Source organism: Onychostruthus taczanowskii, unplaced genomic scaffold (assembly GCF_017590055.1).
Source record: "Onychostruthus taczanowskii isolate IOZ18803 unplaced genomic scaffold, ASM1759005v1 scaffold15, whole genome shotgun sequence".
Taxonomy (NCBI): domain Eukaryota; kingdom Metazoa; phylum Chordata; class Aves; order Passeriformes; family Passeridae; genus Onychostruthus; species Onychostruthus taczanowskii.
In genome coordinates this window covers 7,189,255-7,205,407 of record NW_024498685.1, presented here as the reverse complement: position 1 = coordinate 7,205,407, position 16,153 = coordinate 7,189,255, and the positions used below count along the sequence as shown (strand labels likewise).

The window sequence follows — 16,153 nt, the reverse complement described above, 5'->3', positions numbered from 1 at the left end:
TTATGATGCCACAATGGAATTTCTGAGGGTTTTTTTTTCACCACTACTCCTACTTTAAAGACAAGGGAAAAAATTACACTGAATATATTTATTGTGCATTATAGCTCCTAAGGTTTGAAAGGTGAAGAAATGTCAGAATTAACATTGCCCGTGAGAACCTTGATCCTCCAATTACACAAGCCTTGCATATGCATCAGCACATGCAGGGTGGTGCAAAGTGTGGGCTGTAGGGCTGTGCATGGATAACTTCACTAAATACTGATAAAGAGAAAAGGGGGTGAACCTTAGTAGAGAGGATAATGGCAGGAGAAAGCACTGTATTGTTCATTTAAAAAATGTCATTTTGTTTTAATAATTTGTAATGCTAATAATACACTGGAAAATCTGTGATAGAGTGTGTAAACATAATAAAGTATTGGGAAAATTCAAGTTCACTACAGTTTGGCTATTAAATATTTTCAGTGAAGTAAAGTCAAACAGCTCAAGTCTGCGAAGAAATGATCCAACTGGCAGATTAGTAAACTGAGAATTCACACCCTTAATTTGTAAACATAAATAGTAAAGTTCAGAAGTGAAGTCATTAATAGACCTTATCTGTCAATAAACTTTCTTGACATTAATTTTTAATACTGTAAAAGTAGTGTATTTAAAACAAATTCTTCCTACGTAACATTTTTACTGTTTTTCTAAAATATTCTAAATTGAAATAAAGAGCTTTTAGAACTGGCTATCAAACTGGTTCTTGTAACAATTTCTGAAAATTTTGCTTACCCCAAAATCTTTCTTACTCCAAAACTCAAAGTGGACCTTACTTTGTACCTTACCAAAGTGAGTGTTGCAAAACCAAAACACAAAAAAGAACTTGCATCTTGACTGCAATTGGGATGCAAATGGTTGGATTAATGCCAGCCTTGGAAAATTGCAAATTTCTTCCATTTTATTTTTTCAGTGGGTCTGATTTTGTGTATTTGAACAAACTTTGTTGGGGTCTCAGTATTCTCCCGAGTATTGTAAACTCTCAGTTTTCCTTTTCCCCTCAATTACTGCCCATGGAGATCAAAATGCTGCCTTCTATAGCAAAATCTATGGTGTTACCCCATCATTTCTGTTTTGCTTAGATTTCATGAACAGGGGCTTTGGGAAAAATACCAATAAATGACATCCTCTTAATAGCTCTGCATGGACATTACAATCCAAGGAAGTTCTCTGGACAAAAACAGTATTTCTCTCCTGTTTGTGCATTGCCAAGCACACTGGGCTCCTGGTTTATGATTGCAACTGAGACAGTACAATTATGCAGAGTAATAATGCAGGCCTGTTGAATTAAATGATGAAGGTCATTTGATTTCAATTAGGATTAGCATCTCCTGGCCCTTCACATGGACTGGGGTTTTATAGGATGAGCTGCTGTAGGTAGGGAAATAACTGTGTTCTGTCTGTGTACAAACAGGGCACCAGGCCCACTGGTTTAAAGATACTTGATATTTTTAAGCTGCCATGAAAAATAAGGCAAGGGTTTGTTTTGTTAGGAAGAACTTCAAAATGTGTTCAAATTTCAGGATGGTCCTTTCCAGAGTAAAACATCTGGAATTAAGGTGGCACACAAACACCACAATCAAAATGTGTATTTTTAAGAAAGAATTTGACTAAGAGAAGGACAGGGTTTTCAGCCCTTTCTTTTCCTGGATGGCAGTTACCCAAGGGAGACACCCCACTAAAATCACTGGAACTGCTCACAGGAATATGATTTAAACCATGCAGCTCTCAGTGTCTTGTTTATTACTTAAACAAGAGTTAAATTGATGCAATTCGGTATTCATCCTCCTTACTATTTATGAGGGTTGCTTTGCAATTTTGCATTTATCTCAATTTTTACAATGTAAGTATGGATATCACACTTTTGTTTAGCATTACTTTTAGTTTGAACAAATACCAATTGTTCATTTTAAAACAAAAGTAATTAGTAGGCTTTATTTAAAAAAACAGAAAGAAAACACAGACATTTTGACTGAATGTGAAAGAAACCTATACAGAGATAGCAGAATTCTTTCTGCACTAACAGTACAATTTTCTTTGTTTCACATTATGTAAGAGTAGAGTTACCAAAGTGTACACCATCTTTTTACAAGAAATGAAATAAATCAGTAAATGTTTAATAGAATGAATATTGGGATTAGCTAATACAAGGATTTCCTAGTGCTTCTCTGACACATGGAGAACTCACAGAGGAGAGGGAAAGAAAAAGAAGAGGAAAAAAATAGATGCAAAGTAGAGTTATGCAAATGACCTTATCAGGGCAAGCAAAAGGCCTCCACCATGCCTGCCAATTCGGAAATAACAGCTATGGACACACTCAGCTCCCTCTTCCTGAGGAGATGCAGCTTTAGCCTGTGATGTTGGCAACCACACCATGAAAGGAGATTAAAAATTGCCTCCTCTTTTATGTCTTTTTAAGAGGTTGGCAGAGATGTTAAATGAATCTTGGAGAGGGCAAGCACCCTGATGACATCCCAGTACCATTTTTTCAATTTCATAGGGGTTCTAGCAAAGGAAAGGAGCAAAGAAACCACTGGGCTTTTACAAGGGTACAGAATTAGTCCCAGATTTCTCTCAAGGCATTGATATTCATCCATCCTGACTTCCAATTTGAAGGGAGAAGACAAGAAGAAACATTACCACTGATTTTCACAGGACATGCAGACATGCTTTTCAAGTTTGAAAGCCAGTGTTTTCAAAACTTTGGGCAGGCACTAACTGGTCTGTACTTTAACATTCTACTGGGTGGATTGAATTTTTGGTCAATATGACATATTGGTGAGGATTTTTCTTAGCTAGGGTTGGACTCAGTTGTCAGGAGACAACCAGAGGGTACAGTCAGATGAAGGGGTTGGCTGAATTGTTGACTTTGGGTTGGGTGCACACGCTTGAGGGTACATCCAGTGTGTCAGTGCTGCTTTATTCAAGTTGCTGCTTCCCAGGCTTAAAAGATAAACCATGTGTGTAGCATTACTTAAGCAAAAGGGTAAAGACTGAAAAGAACCAGGGGGAAGAACAGTAAAAGTGCCATGATTTTTTTTGGTAAAATGCATGCTGCTCACTTGTTTTCTTTCTGATAACACCAAGGCATTTACGTGCAAACAAAAGGTTCCTCTTGCCGAGTCAGCCTCCTCCTCCTCCTCCCACCTGATTCCGTCAGCAGAGTTGCAAAAGCATGACTTGTGACAGTGCTAAATTAATAAGGCTGAGGTTGGATTGACAAGAGAAATCTCCTCTTCACACGGTGTGCACACCTCGGGGTAGTGGGAGGAAGAGGAAGTCTAGAAAAAATCCAAAATGAGGCGTCACAAAACATTTTGTTAAAAATCAATCACAGTGCTTTCTTTTGAGACTTAATCTTAGAGGGAAGTAGTGTTTCAGGAGCTAAATCAACAAATTCAGTCACAGCAGGGAAGACACAGTATTGAACAGGACCAGTGGCCATTCCAGCAGCTTTGGAAGAAGATATAAGAAAGAAATACTGTAATTTATTAAGGACTAAGCCAGCTCACAGATAAACCTTTTCTGAATTTCTATTGTTGGTTGTCCAAACACCTGAATAACAAGGGTGTAAATCTTTTCTGAAACTGCATTCATGTCCTCAGAAACTCTGCCTGGTCTTAAACACGGAGGACTCCGTTTTCATGAACATTCAGTACTTGGGTCCATATGCTCTGTGTTTATTATCTGCCAGAGAGGTGTGAGACATCTAGTTTGCAGATTTTCTCAGGGCTTCACGGGAAATTTTTGACACTTTGCATTCCCTAATGTCATTTTGTGTGAAATTGCTGAAGAAGGCTTCTCCTACTCCTCAAACTGACGATGAGCCCGTGTCTGCATTTCTGCCCCATGCTGTCAGTGCCAAACTGATTGACCCCAGTCATGGGGGTTGGGGGAGGAGGGAATCACATTAGTAAGCAAAGTGTTTTAGAAAAGTAGTTTTCCACTTGAAACTTGTTAAGAAGAAAGAAAAGACGTGGGAATGTCAACTTGCTTTGCACTTATGGGTACCAGTGAACTTAGCAATTTCTGTAATATAAGAATTATAAAAGGAGGCATGAAAGGAAAAGCTAAGGCAACCTGAAAAGTTAGGTTAGAAGATGTCCTTTTTTCAAAGTGTAGTTCACCATCCTTTCTTAATGTTTGTGTTTGCTTCCAACCTTCTTAATTCTCCAGTCTGTCTTTTTTAAAAATGATGTTCCAAGCTTTGCAGGTTGGTTGTGAGTCAGTCTTCCCAGGAGAGCAAAAACTTGAGATGATTTGGAAGTTATGATACAAAAGAATGAAGCAAAACTGGTTTGGACTTTGTAAACTAAGCAAGTCGTGAATCATTGGAAAAATAGAAGAGAAATTACTTCATGCAGACACCTCTGTAGCTCTCCTACCTTCAATGTCATTGTGATTGTCTGAGTTTTTGTGAGTATGAGTGGTGTGTGAACAGACAGACCTACAAATCTGGATTTCTGCAATAGATAAGATAAAATAATTACACAAATGTCCTTCACAGAGCTGACTAAAATTTGCCAATATACAGGGAAGCACAGCTAAGACAATTTTAATTAGACAGGTTGGTGAAAAAGCATTTCAGCTTTGTTTTCTCAATATCCACATAATGAGGTGTATGAGGACTCCAGTAGTTTCCTGGGGACATGAGCACAGTATGCACGCCATCGTGCTGTTAGGCAGCATTCCTTCCCTCTCCTGTCTGCCCATATTGTAATGGCCTCCAGGCAGGTGGTCCTCCTGCCTCGGTGTTTTATGCTACCTGGCACAACTGTCAGCCATGTAAATGAGCCATTAAATGTTGTTAAATATTTCTGACCAGTGATACAATTTGATTCTCTTTCCCAGTACTTAAACTTATTTAACCTTATTTAGCCTCATCCCTTCAAAAAAGATGGCACTGTTAGTGGGACTGAGGGGTGAGTTCCTCCCTCCTCCCTGCTGTCACAGCTCCACAGCCCGTCCCAGCTCAGCTCTGGGGGCTCACAGCACACAGTGCCCCTCTCCAAGGACAGGCATCCCCTTTCCCCTGGCACTTCTGCAGTAGTTCTTTGATCATAGCAAGCACAGGGATGGTCATGCTTCCTGTGGGAAAGGAAGGGTGGGAAGGACAGAAGTTCTGGAGATAGAGTCACTGATGTTGAGGTCACTGAGTGTCTGTACCAGCACAATAGGATTTGTGGCACTAGGAATTGTGAATCTGGGATGATACCAGTTACCCATCATTGCTAGGTGTCTGCAGCCTCTCTCACTGCACCTTTACGGTGGCAAGAAATCAGAAAAGGCAGGATGAGACACAGTCTTCTTGTGATTTAGCTCATCCATTTGTTTTCCTTTTCATTCAAAGCTTGATCCTTTACTGGAACTGCATAGGTAAATCATTTGCCTCTATTGATGTTGCAATCATTTTTCCTCTCCTGGAAGCAAGCCTTTCTCAGTGACATCATCTGGATTAAACTCAAGTGATGCAGCAAGCCCATGCATTATTTTTCAGTGGAATGACATGTTCTGTAAAAATACTGGCTGAAGCATTTTCTCGATTTTCTGTTACCACATCCAGCTGTTATTCTTTTTGCAATATGCCACCTCCCTGCCAGTTGTGTTGGCCTAACTGTTAGTGCAATTGTGCTCTTAATCGTGTTCAGAAAGCCGATCTGGCAGAAACCAATGTACATACATACATGAACACAGATTCTCTCTCTCATCAAGAACACAGCATAGCTCCTCCACCAAATGCACTGGCACATCAATGTAATGGCCAGAAAACATGACAAAGTCAACACAGTCACTGAACACTACATATAGTCCAAGCTGTCACCTAGGATGAGATTTTTTTTTTTTTGAAGGACACTGTAGTTACTGCAGACACCGCAGCACTGAGATAGAAATTATCCCAAGGATCTTGCATGCTGTCCCAAATGATAAAGTTCATTTCTTATTCTTTGTAACAGTATTTTCAAGTGGTCCTGAGTAGAAATACTAATGCCTCAACTTTGTATGATTTCCATAGAAATAATAAATGCAAGCCAGTTTTTTGGGGCCCTAATATGAGAAGTTAGTGGGTCCGCTAACTAGCTTCAGAGCAAGAAGGAGTTAAATGCTGGAGAGGAAGCAATTCTCAAGATGCAGCAAAGATAATCATGATAATTTATCATCTGATAATCAAAGAGCACACACTTAATTCGTTCTCATTATCAATGTATTTCAAGCACAAGTACCTCAGTACAAGAGGCCTTTCTGAGCACAAGTTGCACTGGAAGGTTAAAGGGCCCCATGGAAATGTAGTGCTGTTGCTTCTCCTGAACGAGCGATGTGTTGTAGTGCAGTTTGGAGTCCATCTCAGTGGCCTCCTTGTCCCCTGAATGTGGAGAACGACCTCTGGCATCTAGAGCTGTTCTTTGAAGCTCTTCTTCACCTTTCTCTAGGACAGCAGTGTCTTCTTGGAGAAATGACTGACAGTTTGTAAGAGCTGTAGGGATTTGGTTCATTAAGGAACCATCAAGAAATGAAGCTAAATCTGGAGTTTTTAATCATGTCAGAACTCCAGTTTGCAGCATCTTGGGAGCAAGAGATGTATGCAGCATGCTAAGAGTGGGCTTTTACCTCCAAAGATATTCAGAACTAAGTACACTGTGCAGTGTCCAAAGTTGTAATTTGTACAGTTTCCACCAGTAATTTAATATTTAATATCACCTGAAGGCAGGTCTTTGCATAAAGCACAGAAGAACTCATGTACTGGTGTATTGAAGCAGGCTGTCATAGCCCTCCTGCATTAGGACTCCACAGAGAATGCCTGCATGAGCAAGACATCCAAAAGCAAAATCTGTTACGGTAAAAATATTACATACTTTTACCACATGCTGGTGGTAATTTTTTTTCTGTGGTGATTTGCTTAATGGTTACAGGCAAAGTAAGCCATGGTTCTGGGCTGTGCTGCCAAAATCTGCTTGTACAGTAGCAGCACAAGTGCAGCTGCAGCTCAGGAGCCTTGGAGCCCCAGTGCAGAGGAAGCCAGCAGATGACATCTTGCTGTTACGGCATCGACTGTGCTGTAGTGGAGCTGGCCTCACGTTCCCTGGAAACAGCCTGGAAAACATGCTCTTTGTGTACACACTCACCCCTCCCCAGCTCTCACAGTCACAGTTGAGTTAGGAAACAAAGTCCCAGCCAAAATTCCTCAAGGGAAAGGGACCCAACTTCTTCAGGATGTGAGCCTCTGAGAACAAAATCTCCCTGTGAGAAAAAGGCAGCTTCTTAATACGGAGGATTATAATGTTGGTGGTGGTGTTTTTTTGATATGTGAAACTGAGATTTCAAAACTTTCCACTTGATTCAGCTGTACAAAAAGAACTTCCTGACCCCTCTCTTTCAAAACTCGAGGATCTCTCTAAATTTGCATCCACTGGAAGATCAAGGGGATGTAGCTGATGGTAGGTTAAAGTGATAAATTGCTGAAAGGAACCTTCTTAATTTTAGGCAGCTGTAATTTTTGCAGCTAGCAACTGTTTATTCAGTTTTTCAAATCTTTCAGCAGTGTTGATCAGGTTCCTAAACCTGGAGCTTCCAGTTCAGTTACCAGAATTACTGCCACATAGTGTAAGCATGGTAATAATCTGAGCACTCTGCTCCACTGTACAGCAATTAGGTAGCAGGCAAAAGTCTTAAATAAAATCATATGTAGGTCAAGACTAGCAGGATCAATTTATTTCTGATTTCTTTCAAATTTTCAGCGCCTCAGCCAGAGATCAAGGCCATATTGTGTTAAAAGAAAGAAACAACATGTATTGACAGTTCCTTCTAATATGAGGCTGGGTTGTTTACCTTAAAATTACTGTTGCCAGGATGCATCAAATAATTGGTACAAGGAGTGGGAAGGTAAAGTAGGTGTAAATTATGTAAAGACACTCTGCATGTGTCCAGTTATAAAGAGGAGCAGAACAGAGTTCCTGGATTTTATCCCTCCGTGTATGGGCAGGCATCCAGTGCCTTTGTGCCTCACATCTGTAAAACAGATATAACAACCCAATTTGTCTGTAGTTGAAAGGCACTGTGTAGTTTTAATGTGCAAGTATTACTAAGAATCAGCAGTGGCCATAGCCATTGCAGAAAAAATGTAAAGAATGCTTTTTAGACGTGGAATTTTGACCTGGATTAAGATTAAATTGGTTTGAAACAATAAAGAGTTGCTGAGATGAAAATGAAAGTTTTTATAATCACTTGACTTCTTACTGGCAAAACCGTTTGCTTCTGGCAGCATTGTCTCTTGAGCTAGTTACCCTGTGACACTGTCAGGGCTCAGCTGCTCTTGTTTAGGATGTAGTTTTTGCACATACAAGGAAAAAACCGACAGAAGACATTTCTTTCAGCTCCTTTTGGAAGGGAGCAGTAGGAGAGCAATGTCTGCTCTATGGATAACAGCCAAAAATTGGTTGAGAAGTCAGGAGTAGATTAAGGCTGTAACAGGGAGTAGATCCAAGCCAGCACTTCCCCCCCTGCCCATGCCACTGGCACTGCTGGTGTTGCTCTGCTGCTGTGGCAGGAATGCCGTGGTGTGGCAGCCGTGGGAGCGGCGGTTCAGCTGCTGGCAGGGTCCTGCTGGCCATGGCTCACTGACCCCTGCTGCACTCTGGCCTTCTCTGAACATGCTGCCCAGATGGAAAAAGCCAACCTTCACCCTGCCCTGGAAGGAAAGCTCTTGTCAGGCTTCTAGGAAGGTTTTGCAAATAACATGAAAGGAAGCTGGAGCTGTCTGCAGAGTTCTTGAAAGCTCTTGGACATGGCTCATGGAATGAGTGCCTAGAAAACCCACTGGTCTTTTCATCACCTCTGTGGTTGCTCACTTCTTTGGTAGCTTTTTTTTCCCTCTCAGAACCTCAAATCCAACTTAAACACACAAACCAGCACCATTATCTAGACTGGTTTGTCCTGGCCTGGGTGAATTCTGTTTCAGGCCACAAACTGCCTGTCAGCAGCAGGTAGGCTGCTCCAGCATTGTAATATTTTCTGTTTCTGACTAATCCCAAAGTGGATTAGCAGCTCACAGAGGACATCCTAACATCCACTTATTCTACGGGTTCGCTCTGGATGATGCTGCTGTGGGTCAAATGTGGATCTCAGTTATAAGAAACACAGCACAGCTAGCTACATTAAACCACTGGAGTTGCACTAGAAGCTTTAGTCTGACATCAGGTACAACTGCAAGGACTTCAGGAATTGGTCAGCAGTGTTTGGGGACTTTTCTGAGTTGCTGGGGCTGGGGGTCTTAGGCATAGTTGAGTAATTTTGTCTGAGAGTTACTTCATGTACTAACTTGTCTCTACATAGAAAAGGGATTGGGCATAGAGTAAGAAAGAATATATTCTTCATTTTGAATTCTGTAGTGTGGCTTCAAATTTTGTGGGGTTTTGTATCGGTGACTTCATCTGCCATCGTTAATCAGTGAGCTGTCTTAGACCAGCAAGCTAATTTAGAGTCCTGCTTGTGCATTTGATCAGCAAATGCAAACCATGTGTAATGTCAGCAGGTCAGGCGAGGTGATGGAACATGGGATTTTCACCTCAGTTCCAGAAAGGGCCATAGTTGCTTCCAGGAAGCTGAGCTTGGCACAGGGTGTGGGCAATTGAAAAGATTTATTTCCCTGTATGAGAGCTCATTCTAATCGAGCATTTTCCAATCAATATGTTTCTTACAGACTTTCCAAAGGCTGCATTAGGACAGCAATTTTATTTATTTTATGACCCCAAAACCCTGAGGGATTCAGATGTGTCAGCTTCCCAGGGTCTCTGTACAGACAGTGAAAGGAGAAGGGCTGGGTCACAGGGCACCACACCAGCAGAGTCAGCATGGCAGAAACGCATGGCAGGGCTTTGCTGGGTTGGTTTCTGCAGATGCCTGCACACATGGAGGCCCCAGAGCAGGCAGAGTGCACAGAGCGTTACCTGCACTTGTGCTCTACCTCTAATACCTTGTTCAACAGGACACCAGGAGAAATAAGCCTGTGCCTTTTATTTCAGATTACTACTGAAAAAGCTGCTTTGCCCTCTGTTCCCAGCAGTGTAGGAGATTCCTCAAAGCCTTGTCATTCTGATTACAGGCACTTTCAGACTGTGCAACCCTCACTTGTGGTCTCTTTTCCTGCCACAACTCCTGTGTTCCCTATCCAATATTTTTTTTCCTCAACAAGACCTGTAAAGGGGCATTTTTATCTGCTACCATGCATTTCCTTTGTACCACTTCATACTCACCTCCCAGATAATTCTTTCTGAGGATTAGCCAGGATTAACCTTTTCTTCATTTTCTACCTTTGCTTATCTCTGGGCCCGGGAAGTGCAGAGCCAGCTCTCTACTGTAGGGTGAGGCAGTCTCTGCAAGCCAACAGGAATGAATGGCCACTGCTTCTCCACTGCCTGGGTCAAGGGGCACCTGCTGGAAAGAGCAAGTGGTCGGGCACGTCACTGCACAGTTTTCTGTCTCCTTCTCGTAACAGCCAGTGCACAGACCCCCAGCAGTACAGGATTTATCCTGTGGCAGGGCTACATCTTCCACATGTATGCTAACACCAGAACAGTCCCTAAGGGCAGTTAATTACACTCTCCGTCTGCATGGGAATAGCTAGGCACGCCACAGATTTCTGTTACCTCTGAGGAACTGGAAAGGCTTCCTGAGAAACCAAGATCTTCACCCTTCCTGCCTTTGCCTTCCATGGAAGTGACAGTTCTGAAGAGCAGCCTAGCACCCTGTGGGTTCTGGGTGCTTTAGGGAAGTCTCTTGGGTTCAGAGATGGATGCAGCAGCCCCAGCAGAGAAAGTACAGAATTGCTAGGAGGACCTTGGTGCCTCAGTTTGGAAAGCCCTTCAGCATGATCCCACACTGCTGTGGAGCTCAGCACTGCCCTGCTGGGGAGCAGGGTGGTTGGTGGTGGTGGTTCTGTCACCTCCAAGCACATACCAGAACAGGGCCCCTGGTCTGCAGCAACAATCAGGGTCTCCAAACAGGGAACCAGAGAGCAGCGCACAGCGCCCTGGCAATGTTGAAACAGTATCTTTGAAGCATCTGTGCAGCAATTTGCACTTCAGAGCATTTCAGATGTTAACTGGCAAAGCACTATGACACCTCTTTGCATTTTGGTAGTTCAGCATTCCAAGCAAAGATGTAAGCTGGGAATGGACCTTAAAAAGTTGCTCTGGCAGAACCTGAGAGAAGGATTTAAATCTAATCATAAGCTTTTCTTCCAGACTGTGTTACCTCTATACAGAAATTAAGACCAAAACATAACCTCATCCACTTCTCCTGCTTGACATACGCTATCATATGTAGAGGCACGTATTATGCTTTACAGCTAACAAGGAAAAATTTTGTTAATAACAAAGAGAGCACCAGTTCCTAAAGAGTTACTTGACAGGAGACATTGAAGCGTTCTGAACTTCTCCAGCATAATTTTCGCACTAAAGGCTCAGGGTAGCTACAGACTTGAGCTGGCTTCCCTTATGCTGCCAGTGATGATGCATCTGTCCCTGGGTGTTTGGAAACCAGCTGCTGATTTGCATGCACTGGCCCCTTTGCTGTTTGCCCAACCATGCTAAGTAGTTTTTGGCGTGGGAGTGTGAACAATTCTGTCTGCCCTACAGAAAGCAGGGATAAATGAGAGGTCTGTCTTTAGCCCCTTCTCACACCATCATCCTGCCTGCCAGGGGGAGGATGGAGAGCATAGCTGAAGTGGAACAAAAAGTTAGACAAAACTTGTTATGAATGCTGTTTTCCATGTGCGTGCTGTCCTGTGCCTGTGTCCTCATCTCGAAACTAAAGAAGAACAGCAGCTCTCGCTGGTACTGTGCATCACATTTTACATTGGATTTGTGTCCTCAGATTGTTCCAAAATGAGTCAAGGTGAAAACAGCCTGTGGTACATTATACTTCACATTTTAGGTGTATCTGTTGCATTCACTGAACATAGCAACTCATACTGTAAAATGCATACTCTGTCTTCCAAACCAAAGAAGGGGTTGCTGAGTGCAAGTGCTTTGCAAGATTTAAGGTTGGCTACATCTGTTCAAAAAACAAAGTTGTAACCCCACCAGAAGTCTGTGGTCAGGTGAAAATGCTGCTGGCTGTGTAGTTCCAAGTGCAAAGGTTATACTGCCTGAGCAGAGCACTCTGTTTTCCCATCTCAAAGCCTGACCATGCTTCAGAGAGCTGAGGGGCTCTCTGTCAGAAGTAAACTCTTGAGAGACCGTCAGCCTAAACTGTCCAACAGACCAGTACATTCCTGTGTCTGTTAGTGCTTAACAGGTTTACTGGCTACTTCAAAGTGTAAATTACCCCATCAGTCCCTCTCCATTGCACTTTGCTTTGCTGCTTGAGAATAGAAAGGAGCAGAGAGTGGATTTCTTCTGCACTCGGGATGGTTACCAGCTTGTGCCCTGCAGTGTGAGAATTGATTGTCCTCATAATTTATAAGGTCACCAGAGTAGCAGGTGTTAGAACCAGGGCTTCAGGTGAGGAGTATGCTGCAGAAGTAGATAATCCATTAAGACACCAGTGCATCAGCCTGCAGTGTTAGAAAGGTGAGCATGGATTTTGCTTCCTGTTTAATGCATATAAAGCTGTCAGTTTATAAACATGTCAGTAAATTAACTGTATTTACTCTGCTGGAGGTGGTGTTTGGAAACTGACAGAAGACAGAGAACATGCTGGATCTCATAGAGCCAGATTTTGATGGTTTGCATGGCTTTGTCTAACCTGCTTTCAGCTATTGAGTTCAAGAAGTTTTTGTTGTTGTTTATTTTTGTCCTACACAGATAGAGACCATGATGGGGACAGCTTGCCAGATTTCAACCAGAGGTGCAAAGGCAGAGATGGGAGCACAGCCAGGTCTGACTCTTAGATCAGAATTCACCCTGGGAAGTCTATGGCCACCAAGAGAGCAGGCTGGGAGAAAGGCAGCATCCCCCATGTCTGATCTGCACCTAGTGAAAGCAGCAAAAACTTCATGCTGATTTCAACAGCTGGTTCAACAGGCAAAATTCTGCCCTCATTTTGCAATACAGCTCTTGTTTTCCTCACTTCATTCTCCTTGGTAAATATCTTTGTTAGTTAAAGACAGTGCTGTTAGCTTCTGTAGAGAATAAAACCAGAGAGATAAAAAGAGCCCATTTTCCTCCACTGTGGGCATGACAATAAAAGAAGATGGAGAGAGGAAAATAAGAAACAGCATCCAAAGAAGAAAAGTAGTATAAGTGGGATTAGGTTTTCTTCCACAGACAGTACAGGGGAGCATTTTCATTACCTACTGATAGCAGTGTACACTGTGCTGTAAAATCCCTTCAGCTGCAAAGCCAACCATCTCATGACCTTGTTTTCACAAAACCAGCTACTTCTTAAGAAGGGTCAAAGAAGGTGGCATTCAAGTTTAGTAGACGCTGTACTGCTCATAAAAGAATTGTTTTTTGAATGACAGTTTCTGAAGCACTTTTTAGCAACACTGCTGTGCACCCCTAGAAAAGCCTCCTGTGACTGAACTGGTTCAGCCTCACAAAACAAATGGGCATGTGGTGGGGGCACGTTTTTTTGAGAAACTAACTTCCCAGGAAAGCAGCAGGGCAGGAAGGGAGGGAAGTGAGAGAATAAGCAATCCATCTAGGGAAAAGCAGTTTACTTATTTTATGGCACCTTATGTTTTCCAAACACAATGTAAGTATTTTAATTATGGGATCACCCCAGGGGTGGAGTGATGTGGCACATCCACCCACTCAGTTTAGCCACAGCCAAACTGAATTAGACTGGCTGCTTGCTGATTCTCAGTAATTTCAAGCCAAGTGGTCCTAGGTCATATTACTTTGGGGCTTTTCTCACAAGTTTCAGAGGTGCTACTGAAACCCAGCAGAGACCTCATTTGCAGTGTGAAGTGTTGGGTCTGTTTCAGAGCTGCCAGCACAGCTCATGGGGCTTGTCTCAGTCTGTGTAACTTATTTGGCTGTTCTGGGTCTAGCACTCATCAATCTAAAGCTTTCTTTGGACACAGTACTTTTGTACTAATTGAACAGAAGGCAAAATGTACTGTCACCTGCAGGTGGGAAGTGTTGATCTGTGTTTGTACAGGGAGTGATTTATTTATTACATTGTTATCTGTAAGGGAGCACACACCTCATGTTGAAGTTATGGTACAACTCTGTCCTTGTCAGCCTGATTTTCACAGTGATGTTCTCTTTGTTTAATGCCTCATCAGGTGAAGTACACATCAGAAGGCCAGTTAGATTTCTGCACGACAGTTCTCCTTTGGGCAATTTATTGCTTGGCATGGCAAAGAGGGAGGCAAAAGAAATCACTTACAAGCATTTCAAGCACTCCTCAGATGGTCTTGTAAAATCCTTTCATATGTTGTGGTCTGCCTGCATCATGTTTCACCTTTCTCTTTTAGCTACAGCAACAGCCTGGGGTCTGGAGTGTATTTTCTGCAGGAATAGCCCTTTATTCAGCAGAAGATGAACCTCACTCTGGCATTTTAGGTGGCAGTTTCCATGGCTCTGAGAAAATCTACATCTCACCCCAGTCTCTTCAAAAATAAAGATCCTACAGAAAACTCTGACCTCAATGAGCAGACCCTAATTCTTAGGGGGAAGAGAATTTGCTTCATAAATAATTAAAGGCTACTACTTGTTTCTGCGGTACAATAGTATGCTACAGTTGAAAGCTAATGGAAATTCTTGCTACCAGGCCATGCAGGCATCCCTTCCTTAGGTCAGCTCTGACCCTTTCTCAGGCACAATCTCAATTCCTCTTCTGACAGAGATTCAGTTCTGTATGCAGCTGTGGCTCTGGGACTTTCCAAAGCCGTTGTCTGGGAATCTGGCAAAGCAGCAGAATGCAATTCACTTCATGTTACCTCTTGCTAAAACAGAAATAAAAGGGTTGCCTATCTGTTAAAGAAGTAAAAACCAAACCAAAACAAGAGTGGTACAACTCTCTCAGGCTTCTTTTAGTGCTTGGTAAGAGGAGGGTAATCAGATCTCAGAGAATGGTGTGCCAGGAAGGAAATTTCTTCCCATGTGCAGCGTACAATCAGCCAGGTGCAATATAAGGAAGGGAGGTTCATCTTCCTCTGAAGCATAAGATATTGGCTCCTGCCAGAGGCTGTGTACCAGAGATCTGATCAGATATGGCAAATTTTATGTTCCTATGCACAGTGGGTAAGCTTTGTAGCAAGTCAAACAATGAGTCATCTCACGAGGGGGAAAGGAAAATAAAGCTTTTATCGCCCATTGGGTTGGAGATAATCTCTCTACTTGGGTATAAACAGCTCTTCACTGTGCTGCCTTCTCTCCAGGGGAAGGAAGCTATTTTAAATTTGTGTGTAGAACAGATACTAAATTGTCATACCTCCCAAGCTTCTCTGCCTGGGCCCAGTAAAGATAGCAGGCAAAATGTCTTTGATGGTAATGTGGTTGGGCCTCTGTGAGTAAACACAATAGCCTAGGCTGTATAAACTGTCCCCAAACTAAATATCCCTACTATTTTATTAAAAAATGGTATACCCTCTTACCTAATGGACCTAGTTACATTGGTAATTTTTGATTGCTATACAGGAAGCACAGGCTAAAGCAGTGCCAAAGGTGGCACAATCTTGGCCCTGGCTTTCCTCTCCAGTGTGGGAATGGCACCTGCTCACGTAATGGCACCTGGAGGAGGGGTGGGCCTGTGTGAGTACACTTCTCTCAACAATACATGTGCTGATAATCACAGTTACAGGGCCCGTATTTAAGCTGCCCTTCCTTACAGACCCCACCAGAGAAGCCATGGCTGTCTTGCATTTGACAACTTTTCATTGTTCTTGATCCATGAATGTACAAGGGCTGTGAAGAGAGAGCACACCTCTCTTCTGTGAAAGGATACACACCAAGGATGGATGGCACTAAGGACTTTTCCTGCTGCTTGCTCTTCACATCTGAAGGAGCATGTGAAGGAAAATCCTTTTGCACAGTGGAAAGCTGGAATGAAATAATGTCCTGTGAGCTTTCTTCAGGCTACTGAGTCAGTTCTTGGTTCTCAACATGTCACAGATAAACCAAAATGCCAAAGTATTTCGCAGTCCAGTGCTTAAAGTAATCCTGTACCAACA

The 16,153-nt window shown here is 42.6% G+C and overlaps 1 protein-coding gene across 3 annotated transcripts in view; it reads left to right on the top strand.

Moving 5' to 3' along the window:
* Positions 1 to 16,153, top strand: part of ETV6 (ETS variant transcription factor 6) — a 127,026-nt gene that overhangs the window by 78,787 nt on the left and 32,086 nt on the right. The gene's annotated exons all lie outside the window — the stretch shown is intronic.